This window comes from Oncorhynchus kisutch, linkage group LG12 (assembly GCF_002021735.2).
Source record: "Oncorhynchus kisutch isolate 150728-3 linkage group LG12, Okis_V2, whole genome shotgun sequence".
Classification (NCBI taxonomy): domain Eukaryota; kingdom Metazoa; phylum Chordata; class Actinopteri; order Salmoniformes; family Salmonidae; genus Oncorhynchus; species Oncorhynchus kisutch.
In genome coordinates this window covers 31,026,475-31,044,782 of record NC_034185.2, presented here as the reverse complement: position 1 = coordinate 31,044,782, position 18,308 = coordinate 31,026,475, and the positions used below count along the sequence as shown (strand labels likewise).

Sequence of the window (18,308 nt, the reverse complement as noted above, 5' to 3'; positions counted from 1 at the left end):
CAGGGGGTACCGGTACAGAGTCAATGTGGAGGTTATATACAGGGGGTACCGGTACAGAGTCAATGTGGAGGCTATATACAGGGGGTACCGGTACAGAGTCAATGTGGAGGCTATATACAGGGGGTACCGGTACAGAGTCAATGTGGAGGCTATATACAGGGGGTACCGGTACAGAGTCAATGTGGAGGTTATATACAGGGGGTACCGGTACAGAGTCAATGGGCACCGGTTAGTCGAGGTAATTGAGGTAATATGTACATGTAGGTAGAGTTACATCAGCACTTTTAATAAAAAATAAACATATAACTTTATAACTGAAAATACACAGTGAAATACTGTGGGAAGGCAGGTGGCAAGCTTAGGTCCAAAATAAGCACATATTTTGGCTAGATTTTGGCGACCCTGTTTGATGGCTATGACCTCCGGCAAGCCATCAAACAGGCAAAGCGTTAATACAGGACTAAGATTGAACCCTACTACGCCGGCTCTGGCAGGATGGATGTGGCATGGCTTGCAAACTATCATGGATTACCAAGAAACCCAGCCACGAGCTGCCCAGTGACGTAAGCCCAACAGACAAGCTAAATGATCACTTCAAGGCAAGCAACACTGAACCATGCATGAGAGTACCAGATGTTCAGGACGACTCTTTGATCTTGCTCTCTGTAGCCGATGTGAGTAAGACCCCCCTCAGGGGTGTGTGCTTAGTCCCCTTCTTTACTCTCTGTTCATCCACGACTGTGTGGCCGCGCACGACTCCAACACCATCATCCAGTTTGCTGACGACACAACGGTAGTAGGACTGATCACCGATGATGATGAACCAGTCTAGAGGGAAGTGGCCACAGACCTGGCAGTATGGTTCAAGAACAACAACCTCTTCCTCAATGTCAGCAAGACAAAGGAGCTGATTGTGAACTACAGAAAACTAATGTGCAAGCACGCCCCCAACCACATCGATGGAGCTGTACTGGAGCGGGTCAAGAGCTTCAAGTTCATGTGTGTCCACATAACTAAGGAATTAACATGGTCCATACCCACACAGTTGTGAAGAGGGCACAACTCTTTATCGTTATTCACTGTATATGTATTCCTTGTGTCACTATTTGTATTCTTATTTGATCTTTATCTTAAACTCTGCATTGTTGGAAAAGGACCCCTGAGTAAGCGGTTCACTGTTAGTCTACACCTGCTGTTTACGAAGCAGGTGACAAATACAATGTGATTTGAGAGTGAAACCTCTCACTTTGACCCTCTTCCTCGCCCTTTTCAGAAAAACGTTGAAGCAAGCATTGCGAGATCATAGACATTGTGGAATAAACAATAAACAGCTTCTATCTCAAGGCCATCAGACTGTTAAACAGCCACCACTAACATTGAGTGGCTGCTGCCAACACACGGACTCAACTCCAGCCACTTTAATAATGGGAATTGATGGGAAATGATGTAAAATATATCACTAGCCACTTTAAACAATGCTACCTAATATAATGTTTACATACCCTACATTATTCATCTCATATGTATATGTATATACTGTACTCTATATCATCTACTGCATCTTTATGTAATACATGTATCACTAGCCACTTTAACTATGCCACTTTGTTTACATACTCATCTCATATGTATATACTGCACTCAATACCATCTACTGTATCTTGCCTATGCCGCTCTGTACCAGCACTCACTCATATATCTTTAAGTACATATGCTTTATCCCCTTACACTTGTGTCTATAAGGTAGTAGTTTTGGAATTGTTAGCTAGATTACTTGTTGGTTATTACTGCATTGTCGGAACTAGAAGCACAAGCATTTCGCTACACTCGCATTAACATCTGCTAACCATGTGTATGTGACAAATAAAATTGGATTTGATTTGATTTGAAGAATGTCACTTATGAAGTGAGTGTTGTGGAAAGGCCTTATTTTTTGTTACAGAATGTAAAACAATTCCAATCAGGTGTTTAAGTGATAAAATGTCATGTTAAGATTGTGTAAAGTTACTAAGGTTTTACTGCCATATTATTGCTTTGAAATCGATGTTTTGTTCGTTAGCTTATAGCTAGCTATGGCTAACTCCTGAGACGAGTCCTGGCCTTTCCCTAACGTTAGTTAGTTACTCACTTAGCTAGCAAGCTAACCTTAGCTGGTCTCCTTCACCAGTTTCTTGTTTTGGTGTTTAGCCAGTTATTGTATCAGGGTCAGGTTTATTAGTACCTGTACGTTACTACTGCGAACACAAAAGCTTCTGTTGTGTTTCAAAACGAGTACTTACAGCTAGCACATGCACCGCCCACATACGCTACTGTAACTACGTAAGTAAGGTTAACTACGTTATCCTAACGTTAGATGGCCTTGTTTACAGTCGAAATGTTGGAAGTGGAAATCTTAGCTAATGGTGCAAGAAGAATGACAATTTCCTACCGGCGTCTGAGTAGAGAGCCCGGACACAGAGGTCACACTGCACCGCCCTCGTCTCCTCCCGCAGACAACCCCCCCCCCCTACGGCAACAGGAATAGCTGCATGCCCCGCTCTCTGGAAGTACTAAGCTTTACTCCATACCCAGTTTAATGAATTCAATGAAGCTGTGTTATTGTTGGTGTTGTGTTAGAAATGATGCCCTGAATATTCAGAAAAGCGATATCATTGGATTTAGTTCCCTCTGGAGATGGGAAGGAAGAAGAAGCGCTCCAACACCCTGTACAGGTGGACGGGGAGGCCAAGATCAAATACGACGCCATCGCCAGACAGGGACAGGGCATGGACAATGTAAGAATGTTAATAGATATCCAGCTGGTCTACCCAGATCTACAATGTAGTTGTATGTACGAGACATTCTCATATGAGTCTAAAGTAAATCCATTGGTCCTTCTCATGTGGATTTATTTTACATTATTTACATTAGTCATTTAAGACACTTTTATGCAGAGATAGTGCATACATTATTGTGAGTGCATACATTTTCATACTGGGAATTGAACCCACAACCCTGGTGTTGCAAGTGTCATGCATTACCAACTGAGTCACATAGGACCATGATGCTGGGGACCATGATTCTGGGGGTGAAATTGCCTATGAATCGCTGTGCCCACATCTTTATTTTATAGAGCAGTGGTCTCCAGACTCCTTCCTGTGCTGTGGCCCACCATGTTTTTGTTATTGTCATCTAGTTACCAAGTAAGCAAAGCTGTTTCTTGCCACAATCCTGTATTAAACAGAGAGCCATCATTTGAATAATTACTGTCACGGAGGACCTGTGTACAGTTCAGTTTCTATATATTCAGCTGTCTCCTCTGTTGTCCCTGTGCAGGTGATTTTCAGTAAGTACTCAGACCTGCTTCCTAAGGAAGTGCTGCGCAACTATGCCCCAGAGTTGCAGAAGCCTGACGAGGAGGCTGTCAAATAGCTGACGGAGAAGACCCGCGATGCTCTGCTGAAGCAGGTCTCTCAGAAGATAGCTGCAGCTATGCCTGTGAGGGCAGCTGACAAACAGGCCCCAGCACAGTACATCAGGTACGGATTTTGAATGTGATGGATGATGCCAACTGTTGTTTATGAGTTTCTCCCTTTTCAAAATGGAAGATAATATAGGGTGTTCACCCATAAAATGCTTAATTCATTCAAGGTTTTTACAAGTATGTCCATTCAATAGAACATTTTGTTAGATAAACAAAATGTCTCTACCATATATGGTTCCAAAGGTTACCAACGATTTACTCTGACAATGTAGCACGTTTAGAGTGAATGGAACGTCATCAAGGGCATGATCAAAAAGTGGTCAATGCTCAATAGAACTCTGACGCTGCTCCGCAGCAGAACGGCACTAACGTCAACTCAAAAGCTAACTAGTGACTGCCGGTTCGTGAGTTAAAATATGGTCTTTTTCTAAATTAAATCCGCTGAATACAATACTAAATACAGGTATATATTTACACTACATGACAAAAGGTATGTGGACTCGTCGAACATCGCATTCCAAAATCATGGGCATTAATATGGAGTTGGTCCCCCTTTTTCTGCTATAACAGTTACCTCTCATCTGGGAAGGCTTTCCACTAGATGTTGGAACATTGCTGCAGGGACAACTCCACAAAAGCATTAGTGAGGTCGGGCACTGATGTTGGTGATTAGGCAAGGCTCACAGTTGGCGTTCCAATTCATCCCAAAGGTGTTCAATGGGGTTGAGGTCAGGGCTCTGTGCAGGCCAGTCAAGTTCTTCCACACCAATCTCAACAAACCATTTCTGTATGGATTTTTCTTTGTGCATGGGGGCATTGTTATGCTGAAACAGGAAAGGGACTTCCCCAAACTGTTGCCACAAATTTGGAAGCACAGAATGGTATAGAATGTCATTGTATGCTGTAGCATTAAGATTTCCCTTCACTGGAACTAAGGTGCCTAGCCTGAACCATGAAAAACAGCCCCAGACCATTATTCCTCCTCCACCAAACATTCCTGGCATCCGCCAAACCCAGATTAGTCCGTCGGACTGCCAGATGGTGAAGCGTGACTCATCACTCCATAGAACGTGTTTCCACTGCTCCAGAGTCCAATGGCGGCAAGCTTCACACCACTCCAGCCGATGCTAGGCATTGAGTAGGCTTGTGTACTACGGCTGCTCGGCCATGGAAACCCATTTCATTAAGCTCCCGACGAACAGTACTTGTGCTGAAGTTGCTTCCAGAGGCAGTTTGGAACTCGGTAGTGAGTGTTGCAACCGAGGACAGAGGATTGTTATGTGCTTCAGCACTCTGCAGTCCCGTTCTATGAACTTGTGTGGCTTACGACTTCATGGCTGAGCCATTGTTGCTCCTATGAGCTTCCACTTCACAATAACAGTGCGTACATTTGACCTGGGAAGCTCTAGCAAGGCAGAAATTTGAGGAACTGACTTGTTGGAAAGGTGGCATACTATGACGGTGCCACGTTGAAAGTCTGAGCTCTTTAGTAAGGCTGTTCTACTGTTAATGTTTGTATATGGAGATTGCATGGCTGTGTGCTTGATTTTATACACCTACACCTTTATTTGAAGCTACTCATTCAAGGGTTTTTCTTTATTTGTACTATTTTCTACATTTTAAGCAGTTTAAGTCCAGTGAATAACCTGAAATGGTACGAAGGTCAGCGATAAACTGCCAGAGGTTTAAAACAAAGTTTAGGTTACCAAAAACTGAAAATTAATGTACATTCCAGAGTTGTGAAAAGGGCCTTTTTCAGGGAAAAGTAATGGGTTAACAACTTACAGCTGTTCTGCAGCAATGGAAGTAAATTAAGCCTTGAAAGTTGATGCTAACAGTTCCTACGGGTGTCCCAACTTTTGTTGATTACTTACAAACCCGCAGTCTATATAAAAGCCGTGTTGGAACAGACTGTGTTACTACACCCTCTTAAGCATTATTTGGACAGTACTGTACTGCAGGAAGTAGTATATTGCTATCATAATGGTGAGGGGGGAAAAGCAATTCAAGGAAGAGAGACCATTATAACCCTTCAAAAAGTGTAGGTCTTTCCTTTAGAGAAATTGCCAAGGTGTCAGTGAGTACAGTTTCCTACACCATCAAAAGACAGACCCAAAGCCACAACAGAATCAGAAGACAAGATTCTGAGAGTCAACAGCTTGCGTGATAGGTGGCTCACAGGACAACCGCTTCAAGCACAACTTAACACTGGTCAACTTAAGCAAGTCTGTGAAGAGAATACTTCGAGCTGTAGGTTTGAGAGGTTGAGTGGCAGTAAGAAAGCCATTGCTAAGATGGCAAAATAAGAAAGAGGCCTCAAGGAGGTCTTCTGGACTGCTGAATCAAAATGTGAACTCTTCGGTTCATCGTGCAGGGTTTTTGTACACCGTCAAGTAGGCGAAAGGATGGTTCCTCAGTGTGTGACAGCAACTGTCAAACATGGAGGAGGAAGCGTGATGGTCTGGTGCACTTTTGCTGGATCCAGAGTTGGCGACTTGCACAGAGTGAGTGGCACCCTGAACCAAAACGGAGATCACAGCATTTTGCAGGGGTTCATCATACAGCAAGATAATGACCCAAAACATACCTCCAGGCTATGTCAGAACTACTTTAGAAGAAAAGAACAAGACAGTAGACTTCAAATCATGGAATGGCCAGCACAGTCTCCAGCCTTAAACCCCATGGAGCTGGTTTTAGATGAACTGGGCAGAAGGGTGAACGCAAAGCAACCTACAAGTGCAACACATTTGTGGGAACTTCTGCAACAGTGTCGGGAAGAACTTTCCCAACAATATTTGATTTCCATTGTAGAAAGAATGCCACAAGTGTGTTTGGCTATTATGTCTGCAAAGTGTTATGTTAAACAAAATGATTCCATGGTTTCATTTTTTTGTCTCCAGTTGTTTATTTGTTCTATGCTTTAATTTCATATTACATTAAGACATTAAACTGTGAATTTCAATAACAACTGGGAAAATGGTGGCGTTCTAAAACTTGTGACCTGTGTGTGTGTGTGTGTGTGTGTGTGTGTGTGTGTGTGTGTGTGTGTGTGTGTGTGTGTGTGTGTGTGTGTGTGTGTGTGTGTGTGTGTGTGTGTGTGTGTGTGTGTGTGTGGACTTCAACTCGGGGGACAAACGTATGGTGGAGATGCAGAAGAACCCCATGGAGCCCCCACGCGTCAAGTAAGTACATTCCCACCAGCGTCGCTGACTAAACTCATAACTGACTAAACTTTAAAACATATGTGCTTGTCACTTTCACTATAGACAGGTTAGCTGACAACACACATTTTTCAATGGGGCATGTGTTATATGACTCTGGTTGGCTAGATATTTATTTTATTTAACTAGGCAAGTCAGTTAAGAACAAATTCTTATTTTCAATGACAGCCTAGGAACAGTGGGTTAACTGCCTGTTCAGGGGAAGAACAACAGATTTGTACCTTGTCAGCTCAGGGGTTTGAACTTGCAACCTTCTCGTTACTAGTCCAACGCTCTAACCACTAGGCTACCCTGCTGCCCATAGATAGCTAGCCACAATGACAAGAAACTGCCATGTGGGGAATCGTGGGTGGCTCATTTCAGCTAGTTTTATCTTGTACTTGATACCATGTCTTGTTTTGACTGAATATTCGCTGGCTAGCTAACAAGCAACTGTAACAATGTATTTGAGAGATGACACGTGGTCCTTGTGCAAAATATAGCTTACATGTTGTCAACCGTCGAAGCCATCCTCGTCTGTTTTGTCCTATAGCTGTGCACTCATCGGTTTTGTTGCTGAACAGTCAACCTGCCTATGTGCTAGGATAACTTGAGTCATGCACATCTGCTAAATAAAGCTAGAAGCACACTCGCTTATTTTGTCATCTAGGATGTGTCAAGGTTCCTTATTCCAGGATCAATAAGAAGATTCCTGGTGGACCTCCCTCCCCTCCTACATCTGTCATGCACTCGCCAAGCAGAAAGGTACCGTTGGGGTTCAGACAGACTTAACTGATCTCGAGATTTTAAGTTGCCAATAGTGTTTTTATTACTTTTAATAATGTGTAAAAGGATCAGCTCAACTCAACACCTTTTTTCGTGTCCAAATGAAATGTACTCTCTTCTCTAGCTGTGTTGATGTGTTGAGCAAAGATGTGATGCGTTTTCTCTCTCTGTCCTACCAGATGACAGTCAAGGAAGATTCCTCCCTGCATCTCAAACTGGAAGAACGCAAAGATATACCAACTCTGCTCTCTCCTTCTGGAGACACTGACTCAATGGGAGGTTGTGTTTGTTTGAGGTCAGGATTGCTGACATTGTAAGTACACTCCTGTGTTCTATGACTAGTGGTTTTTGTGATTGCCTAAAGCAAAGTTGTGTAATGCACTATATTTCTATTATAAGGCATTATACAACTGGTTGGTTTAATCCTGAATGCTGATTGGTTAAAAGCGCATTCCAGCCTGTGTCTATTCCACAAGTTACCACCGGCTAAATCCTATGACGTTAAAATACCTATTTACTCTGTTCCATCTGACTGAGCAATCCACTGTCTCATCAGCCCAGCCAGGCACTTCATTAACTTGATCTCCACTATTAAAAGCATATAGACAGTTTCGGGGGATGAGATAGACAGGCAGCGTTTCTCAGCCAATCGAAATTATGAATCAGCTGGCATCATTTTATGGATATGTATAAAAATAAAATAAAAAGTGAAACGAAGTGCAGCTTGTTTGATGTCTTTCCAGCTTCAGTTTGAAGTGACTGTGTTAGTTGTGTTGTTGGCTAGCTCCTCTGAACAACAGTGTCCTGACGAGAGAGCACATTTTCTATGCCAGGTGAAATCACGCCTCATTCGCTCACTGTTATGGATGTATCCAAATAAATGTCACTAGAAAACAGCTTATGCAAATGCGGCGACTTTGCTGTTATTCTGGCTGCACTATTTGATGTGACTAAGTTAGCTGTAGTTGACTAGCTAGCAAGCAAGGGATAAGAAAGTTGCCAGCCAGTATGGCAATAGAACATTTAGAATGAACGACTGGGTCGCATCTCTAGCAACCGAACCGATAGAACGAACAACCAGCCGGCATTGGTAGCAACCCTAGATTTGTGTCGGGACTATATCTTGTGGAAGGATGAAATGGTATGAAAAATTGAAATATGTCTGTCATTATTTGAATATGTTGGTAACCGGTTGTTTAAAAGTGACAATGCCCTCAAAGCCGGTGTTTGGAGGATATCTTGGCACGGTTCGCCGACCCGAGATAAAGCCTAACCAGACCTGTGCCAGTATATCCTCCAAACACCGGCTTCTCTGGCATTACCACTTGATTATGTGTTTCATAGAAAGTGTTCCCAAAGTTGAGTCCTATGTTCTGGGTTTGTCTTCTCGAGTTACACCACCCCCCCTGGACAAGCATCTGGCAGCGTACGGTAGAGGACTGCAGACCGTTCACATCAATGACAACTTTACCAAACTGGCCGAGGCGCTCTACATTGCTGACAGAAAGGTACACTGTTTGTGGTTGAGAACCGATGTTTGTCCTGTGATTAGCGATTCCTTCTCTGAGTCTCTCTGAAATATATATACACACATACATACATACATACATACAGTGGGGAGAACAAGTATTTGATACACTGCCGATTTTGCAAGTTTTCCTACTTACAAAGCATGTAGAGGTCTGTAATTTTTATCATAGGTACACTTCAACTGTGAGAGACTGAATCTAAAACAAAAATCAAACATTTTTAAGTAATTCATTTGCATTTTATTGCATGACATAAGTATTTGATACATCAGAAAAGCATAACTTAATATTTGGTACAGAAACCTTTGTTTGCAATTACAGAGATCATACGTTTCCTGTAGTTCTTGACCAGGTTTGCACACACTGCAGCAGGGATTTTGGCCCACTCCTCCATACAGACCTTCTTCAGATCCTTCAGGTTTCGGGGCTGTTGCTGGGCAATACAGACTTTCAGCTCCCTCCAAAGATTTATTGGGTTAAGGTCTGGAGACTGGCTAGGCCACTCCAGGACCTTGAGATGCTTCTTACGGAGCCACTACTTAGTTGCCCTGGCTGTGTGTTTCGGGTCGTTGTCCTGCTGGAAGACCCAGCCACGACCCATCTTCAATGCTCTTACTGAGGGAAGGAGGTTGTTGGCCAAGATCTAGCGATACATGGCCCCATCCATCCTCCCCTCAATACGGTGCAGTCATCCTGTCCCCTTTGCAGAAAAGCATCCCCAAAGAATGATGTTTTCACCTCCATGCTTCACAGTTAGGATGGTGTTCTTGAGGTTGTACTCATCCTTCACCTTCCTCATGATCATTGATGCCCCAAGAGGTGAGATCTTGCATGGAGCCCCAGACCGAGGGTGATTGACTGTCATCTTGAACTTCTTCCATTTTCTAATAATTGCGCCAACAGTTGTTGCCTTCTCACCAAGCTGCTTGCCTATTGTCCTGAAGCCCATCCCAGCCTTGTGCAGGTCTACAATTGTATCCCTGATGTCCTTACACCCTCTCTGGTCTTGGCCATTGTGGAGAGGTTGGAGTCTGTTTGATTGAGTGTGTGGACAGGTGTCTTTTTTACAGGTAACGAGTTCAAACAGGTGCAGTTAATACAGGTAATGAGTGGAGAACAGGAGGGCTTCTTAAGGCTTCCAGGTCTGTGAGAGCTGGAATTCTTACTGGTTGGTAGGTGATAAAATACGTATGTCATGCAATACAATGCAAATGAATTACTTAAAAATCATACAATGTGATTTTCTGGATTTTTTTTTAGATTCCGTCTCTCACAGTTGTAGTGTACCTATGATAAAAAATTACAGACCTCTACATGCTTTGTAAGTAGGAAAACCTGCAAAATCGGCAGTGTATCAAATACTCCCCACTGTATATATTTTTTGGGGTGAATGGTCATCTCTTTGTGTCAATTTCAAAGCCGACTACTTTTCTGTGTGATATTGGCTCTAGCCTTTAGAGTGATTCTCTCATCATAAAATTAAGATTCTGTGTTTTCTTTCTCTTCGTTGTGCTGTGTCTAAGCCTATATTCCTCCAAGCCACATTTATGATTGTAGCCTAAAGTTTAAAATGTGATGTAGATTTAAATGAATGTAAACTAACTCTGTGTCTACTGCATCCAGGCCAGAGAGGCTGTGGAGATGAGATCCCAGGTGGAGAAGAAGATGGCCCAGAAAGAGAAGTAGAAGAAGGAGGAGAAACTCAAGAGAGCTGGCTCAGATGGCGTGAGAACGCAGGGCAGGGATCAAAGGTCACAGAGGGGGCAGAGGTCAGTCCACAACCTCTTCCTGCTTGAACCTAACCACAGATCTAGGATCAGGTCACCTGTTTGTGATGTCATGTTTTCCTGTACAAGGACTGCCAATGTAAAGTGTTGTAAAGTCGTGTGGATGGTCTGTGACAAATCAATCAATATATTTGAAATGAAATTACTGACGGGGTTTAACCAAATGCAGCATTGAGGAACACAAACCCCTAGACCTTTCTCAGAATCTTGTCCAAGTAGCTCTGTGCATGCAGAGAGCAGACTACTCAGCTGTCAGTCCTGATTATGTGTGAGTGAGCTGCCTGGTAACACCCTTGCTCCTTCTCTCTCGCACGCTTTCTCCCTCCATACCTCCCCTCTTTCTGTCGTCACTCTGTAACTCTCTCCCCTCTCTCCATCCTCTCACCCTTATTCTCCTCTCTATCCTCTTTCTTCTACGCCACCTCTCCCTCCCGCTCTCTCTCCTGTGGCAGGTGGCGAGGACGGTGAGGCCAGAGAGCGTGACGAGATCCGCCATGACAGGAGGAAAGAGAGACAGCACGACAGGAACATCTCCCGAGCCTCCCCCGATAAGAGGTACATACATCCACACACACACCCTGCTGAATCATTCATGGTTCATTCGGAACGCTGAAGGAACGCAGCTGGCCACAGCAGCACCCAGCCCAGACCCCCTGACCGTCCTGTCTGCTACAGCTGCAGTGCTTCAGAGAGTGAGAGGGAGATAGGGAGACAGGCCGAGAGGGAGACAGGCAAATAAAATGAGAGAGCAAATTGGTGAGAGGCAGACATCGAGATTAGGCTACTCTGCTCCAGTTGTCTGTCTCTGCAGTGGAGCTGTCAGATGATGGCAGGGGGAAGGGGGTAGAGCAGTAGGAAGAAAGGATAGGGAGACGGCCACTGATTACAACGACAGGCCTGACTGCTGGTTGTAAATGGCCTCATTATGAAGAGCCGGTTAGCCCAGAGCGTCTACTTAACCTTGCAGTCGCTTCTGCTGGATGTGATTATCTGCAGATATGTTGGGATTGTGATAATGTTAGCAGACAGTGATGTGCTATGTTTGGTTCAGCAACTCATTTCACACACAAGCTACAGAGGTGGGGTGCTCTACTAAACACCAAGCTCTCCCGTATCCCTATGTTGTCTCTCTCTCTCGCCTTCTTTCTTAACTAACCGTCTGGCTTGGTTTATTCCCATCGTCAGGTCGAAGCTACAGAGAGACCAGGACAGGGACGTCAATGAGCTCATCGCTCTGGGACAGCCTAACCCTAGAGCCTCCAGTGAGGCTCAGTACGACCAGAGACTATTCAACCAGACCAAGGTGACACACACACACACCTGCTGTGCTGTCAGAGGTTCTCCTATAGTGGTGTTTCTACTAGAGTGACTTAAGATCTCACCTGTTACACCCCCCCCCCCCCAAGGGTATGGACAGCGGTTTTGCAGGCGGGTAGGATGAGATGTACAATGTGTACGACCAGCCGTTCAGGACTGGCAGAGACATGGCCCAGAACATCTACCGGCCCACCAAGAGCTCTGACAAGGACATGTATGGAGACGACCTGGACAAGCTCATGCAGAGCAACAGGTACCACCTCCGTCTGTTAAATGACCGTGCTGACCAGGGCTCTCCAACCCTGTTCCTGGAGAGCTACCCACCTGTAGGTTCTAACTAACCTGCTTCTGCCTATCAACAGGTTCATTATTAGAATTGAGTGTGCTAGATCAGGGTTTGGAGTGAACCTACAGGACGGGTTTCTCCAGGAACAGGGTTGGCGAGACCTGGCTTATACTATATCCATATGCAGTATATTACTGTATGTTGATGACCTGGTCACTCGCGTGCAGAGCAACAGGTATCGTAGGCCGTCTGTTTCCCTGGCGCTGCTTCCTCTCTGGGGAGAGATATATTGAGAGATGCAGTCAACTGCTGAGAAATGCAATGTTTAAGCCTCATTTTGTTACCCTACGTATGCAATGCAAGGACGCTGCAGTCTGTAGTGTAAGGGCTGTAGTGATGTGTACTGTAAGGGCTGTAGTGATATTGCACCAAAGCGGGACATGCAGGCGTCTACAGTATAGTGCGTATACCAGAGCAGAGCAGCTTGCTTCATCCGTAGTATCCCTCCCCTAAGGTCCATTATGTCTACTGAAATCCACTCTCAGTTCGTTGTACTGGCTGGTTTATAGGTTAGGATTCTTTATTGGGTTTTCTACAGATAACCCGGTCACTAACAGGGACTGGTGGTGGAATGCGATACTAGCTATAGCCTTCTAGACACTACAGAACAGTATTTTGTTATCTGACAGATTGCCGTCGCTGATAGAAGGTATAAAAGATCGGTGAAGAATCCAGCTACGAACTGGTCCGTTTGTCACAACTTGGGAAAGCTCATGGGAGTCGGTGTGGCCACATTACCATAACGCTGTTTATATAATAGCCTCAGATATGAGGTTTAATTGTTGTATAAGATGAATGAGTATGAATGATACTGTTTGTATAATTGTGTAATATGATTCCCTTTTGATTTGAACTAAATCAGAGGACCGCCCCCGAGCCAAGTTAGGGTCAGACATCCTGGGACAGCCCTCTTCGGCCCATCCGAATAAAACCCCCACTCGGGTTTTCGATCAGTAGACCGAGCTTACCTCAATTACCAGATGGCTAAAGGTTGCAGACCATGTTTTTCTCCATTAGGAGGACAAAGGTTGTAACCATTGCTGAATCTTTTAACTATACCACGTGGTAAAACTCTTAGACTATCATTAACGACAGAATAAGAACAAGTCTTTGATAATAATTACTAGTCTGCAGCTAGGAATTCGGTATCATTGAATGCGAAGAACGACAACCGCTGAAACATCTATTCTATAACGAATGTCACTCTGAACAATCCCCTCTAACCACAACTGAGGGAGAGAGACGGACAATTCTACAAAAGAAATGAACTTTTCACCAGCGATCAAGACGACACACTGAGCGTAAATATATATATATTGATTGCAATTATTCCCGAATGAGTGAGCGTTCATGTGCAAAGGATTAGCATTACAATTGTTATAATTATCACTCTGTAGTGACTTCTTAGTTGACCCCCACTTCCCCTTTTGTCTAACAAGCCGCCATGCCGGTTTAGCCCACTAGGGCACATTCTCCTATCATTTCATGAAACCACATTTACCTTTTGTTTGTTTGTTTATGCATTTCTGTGAATTACGTAGTTAGTAATAAATAAATTATTTAAGACAATTGATGTATGGATGACTCGTAGTGAAGACTGGGTTCGTGCAGATAACCAACAATTTACGACGTTTGGAATGAGACTAACGTGAGGTAAAGTCAATAATTCATTAATTCGAAGACTAATTGATCAGATAGAATATCTGAAAAGTTATTTTAGGAAATTATAACTTTGTAATCTGAATATTTCTCCTTGGTGCCCCGACTTCCTAGTAATTACGGTTACATGATTAATCAGTCTTATCGCGTAATAACTAATTACAGAGAATCTTTGATAAAAACTATCAGTCTTCAGTTAATGATAGTAAAGACACGACACCCCTCTATGGAGAGACGAGACTCTCACAAACACGATGCCGTTGGTTTTACTCTAGGACGCCAACAAGCCTCAAGACTATTCTGAAGGTAGCCGGGTACCAGTTGAAAAACGGAGTTTAGTGCCTATATTAAAGCGTTAAACCCCCTATGCTCCTTTTTGAGACCTCTCTTTCAAAGTCACCGAGATCTCCTCTTCTAAACATGGTATCCAAAATAATGGGGAACAGACTTTTTATTCATGACGTATAGAGATGGTTAAAGGACTCAACTTGGATCTAACCCATTTTAGCATGGATATTTCCATTGAGGGCTTCCACCATTTTTTAAGTAGTCATCGGTGGGGATTCCTATGGTTTGGGAACCAACAGCCATTGATCAGTGCATTGTCTTCTTCCAATTGGGTCCTATGGTTTGTAAATGGCATTAACATCGCCATCTAGTGGCCACAATAAATGAATGACGCAATATTTGGTTCAGGATTCAGCCACTGCAGGCTGTGGATCACCAATATAAGCTTTATACTTTTTTCACAAAATAAGAAAATGTACTACTTTAAAATTGAGGGCTTCAATGGCGCTGCCCATGCTGTCACAGATGCCATAGTGGTACGGACACAATGATGAGGCCTCTTTCCATCTCTATGACATTGATGGGAGGATAATTGCACCTGCTTTCAATATACTTTGTATCCCTTATTACTAAAGTGTGTCTGTCCTTTATCAAATCACATTTTACCTTACAGTGAAATGCTTACTTACAAGCCCTTATCCAACAATGCAGTTTTAAAAAGTCCTAAACAAACTAAAGGATGATATAAAATGACAATGAGGATATATACAAGTGGTACTGGGTTAATGTGCAGGGGTACGGGTTAATTTAAGGTAATATACATCAGTTGAGGCTGCTGACGGGAGGCTGGCTCATAATATTGTCTGGAATGGAGTACATGGAATTGCTTGTGTTTTGATGGATTTGATAGCACTCCACCTATTACCATGAGCCCATCCTCTCCAATTAAGGTGCCACCAACCTCCTGTGATGTACATATAGGTAGGGGTAGAGTGACTATGCATAAATAATAAACAGAGAGGTGTGTGTGGTTAGAGTCGGTGGAAAAAAATATATAATAAATGCTAATAAAATGAGGGGTTCGATGCAAATCGTCCAGGTAGCCATTTGATGAACTGTTCAGTCATATGGCTTGGGGGGTAGAAGCTAGTTTATTTATCTAGTTAGCTATATATTTACATATACCTGTATAAATAAACCATTACAGAAAATATTCCCTGAATTATACTTTCTATGGGTCATAACTACAAGGATCCAAAACACTTTCTTTGCAGCAGCATTTTGTCTACTGTTTCAGAAACAAAACACATCCTGACTCTCTCCTTCCCCTCTCCCAGGTTTGTTCCTGACCGTGAGTTCTCTGGTACGGATCAAGGTCCTCGTCGTGATGGCCCGTCCAGTTTGAGGAGGATCCCTTCGGTCTGGACAAGTTTTTGGAGGAGGTTAAGCAGCACGGGGGCTCCACGAGACCCTCCACCAGCAGAGGCTCCACGAGACCCTCCACCAGCAGAGGCTCCACGAGACCCTCCACCAGCAGGGGCTCCAAGAGACCTTCCATCAGCAGAGGCTCCAAGGACTATGACCATGACAAGAAACGCAGGAAGGAGTGATTGGAACAAGACTGAGACCCTCAGTCTGATGGGAAGGGAGGGTAGCGTTCAGTATGCATAAAAAGTTCAGAAGTCACTGAATGTGTTTTTTCACTTGAACGTAGGCGTCACCTGAACACATCCAATGAGAATTTTTATTTTTTTATTTCACCTTTATTTAACCAGGTAGGCTAGTTGAGAACAAGTTCTCATTTGCAACTGCGAACCTGGCCAAGATAAAGCATAGCAGTGTGAACAGACAACACAGAGTTACACATGGAGTAAACAATTAATAAGTCAATAACACAATAGAAAAAAAAAAGGGGAGTCTATATACATTGTGTGCAAAAGGCATGAGGAGGTAGGCGAATAATTACAATTTTGCAGATTAACACTGGAGTGATAAATTATCAGATGGTCATGTACAGGTAGAGATACTGGTGTGCAAAAGAGCAGAAAAGTAAATAAATAAAAACAGTATGGGGATGAGGTAGGTAAAAATGGGTGGGCTATTTACCGATAGACTATGTACAGTTGCAGCAATCGGTTAGCTGCTCAGATAGCAGATGTTTGAAGTTGGTGAGGGAGATAAAAGTCTCCAACTTCAGCGATTTTTGCAAGAATGGGCCTTTTTGTTTGAAGCTGTTTTCTCCTTTCTGTACCTACTGAATGTAACCCTGGGTTTTTGGGAGGAAGTTAGGGAAAGTTGGGGAGGAGAGGGAGGAAAAGTTGCGGATGAGGGAGGGAGAGTTGCGACCCTGACCTCTGTTTCCCTGCTAGTCCCCCCCCCCCCCAGGGACTAGCAGGGACTATTTGATGATAATGACTTTTTCCTTTAGAGCATCCCTTTATCTTTACGTACAGCACCATCCTGCCTGTAACGTGAGCTTTAAGTAAAGCCCCCTAGTATTTCTAAGAAATATTATTATTACCCTGGAGAAGTCTGTGCTAGTAAAACATTTATAAACCTTTGTGATCAGATTTTACAGTGCTATGGTGTCATACAAAATGCACTAACAGAATCGAGGCAATCGTCGAGGTTATTCAACACCAACCAGAAGAGAACCCACTGCAACTGGGAGGGACTACCTGACTCATCCAATAAGTGTCTTTTCTGTTTCTAAACATGTTCTATTGCATACCGTAATGAACATGACCCAGATGCATTCTCCTCAGTCAATGAATGCAGACCCTCTGTTAGGTCTATTCTTGTTGTAATCGTTTTATTTAGAGTGCCACAGTTTCCCCTTATTTTTATTTTCATCACATCTTGAATAATGCCTCACATTTACATGAGATGAAAGACCCGAAGTGGCGGAGGACCCATCAATTCCCAAGCGTTACCAACGGAAATGAGGCGGATCCCAAATGGCACCCTATTACCTACATCGGGGTATCCCAAAGTCGGTCCTGCACCACCGGTGTTGTTACAACAAAACGTGCACCCCTTGGGGTCCACAGGACTGAGTTTGGGAAACCCTGCCCTACATAGTGCACTACTTTTGTCCCAGTATAAGGCTCTAGTCCAGTAAAAAGTTGTGCACTGAATAGGGTGCCATTTGGGCCGCAATCCAAACTGTATGGGAGATTAGAGTTGATTAGAACAAAACTGGTTCCATTAATTATAAATCTTAATGATTTATGGAGCTACATCCAGGCCTCAAAGAAATAATCAACAGGACATGATACAGTCCAGCAGACTGGGGATTTCTCAGTATCATGCTGTGTCAGCCGGCCCTCATGCTTGAATGGGGGGGGGGGGGGGGGTAGCATAGCAGAGGGTTTATTCTATAGAAGTATTTAGTTCAATTGAAATTAAGTTGTGGATTTCTACATTTAGCTCAGGCTTTTGTATACTCTGTCAGAGGTAGGTCATTATCAGTCCATTATCGCAAACTTAAATACTGTTGTCTGTTGTAGAGACAAATTCTGTAGGGTTGTCAAGTGCAGAATATGATGAAACGCCAAAATCAAAAGCTGCGTCGTGTCTTCATTTCAACTTTATGTCAACGTCTTTCTCTTTCACATAACTTGCTTTTTCTTCTACCTCCCAGGTGTACTGTAATTCTATTTGCGGTTGAACTACATTTTCTCCTCCGAAACACTACAATCTGGCCCCTAGAGTTCCTACTCAGACAGAAAAGACGAGACTGATACCAGAGCAAAGCAATAACTACAGCATCATCACAGGATGCCAAGTTCAGCAGCTTAGATGGGAGACTGTTCTCTGACTTTATTTCGCCCCCCGTGCCGATTCTCCGATAGACAGTTTTCACACTCCACTTCACCAGTGTGTCTCTTCAAGGCTTCGCAGCCTGTCTCTAGTCACAGCTCTTATGTTGCC

General features: G+C 43.6%; 1 pseudogene; it reads left to right on the top strand.

Annotated features, from left to right (window-relative positions):
- LOC109901392 (SNW domain-containing protein 1-like) overlaps positions 1 to 16,210 on the top strand; it is a 39,003-nt pseudogene extending 22,793 nt beyond the window's left edge.
- The last annotated feature ends 2,098 nt before the right edge of the window (positions 16,211 to 18,308 follow it).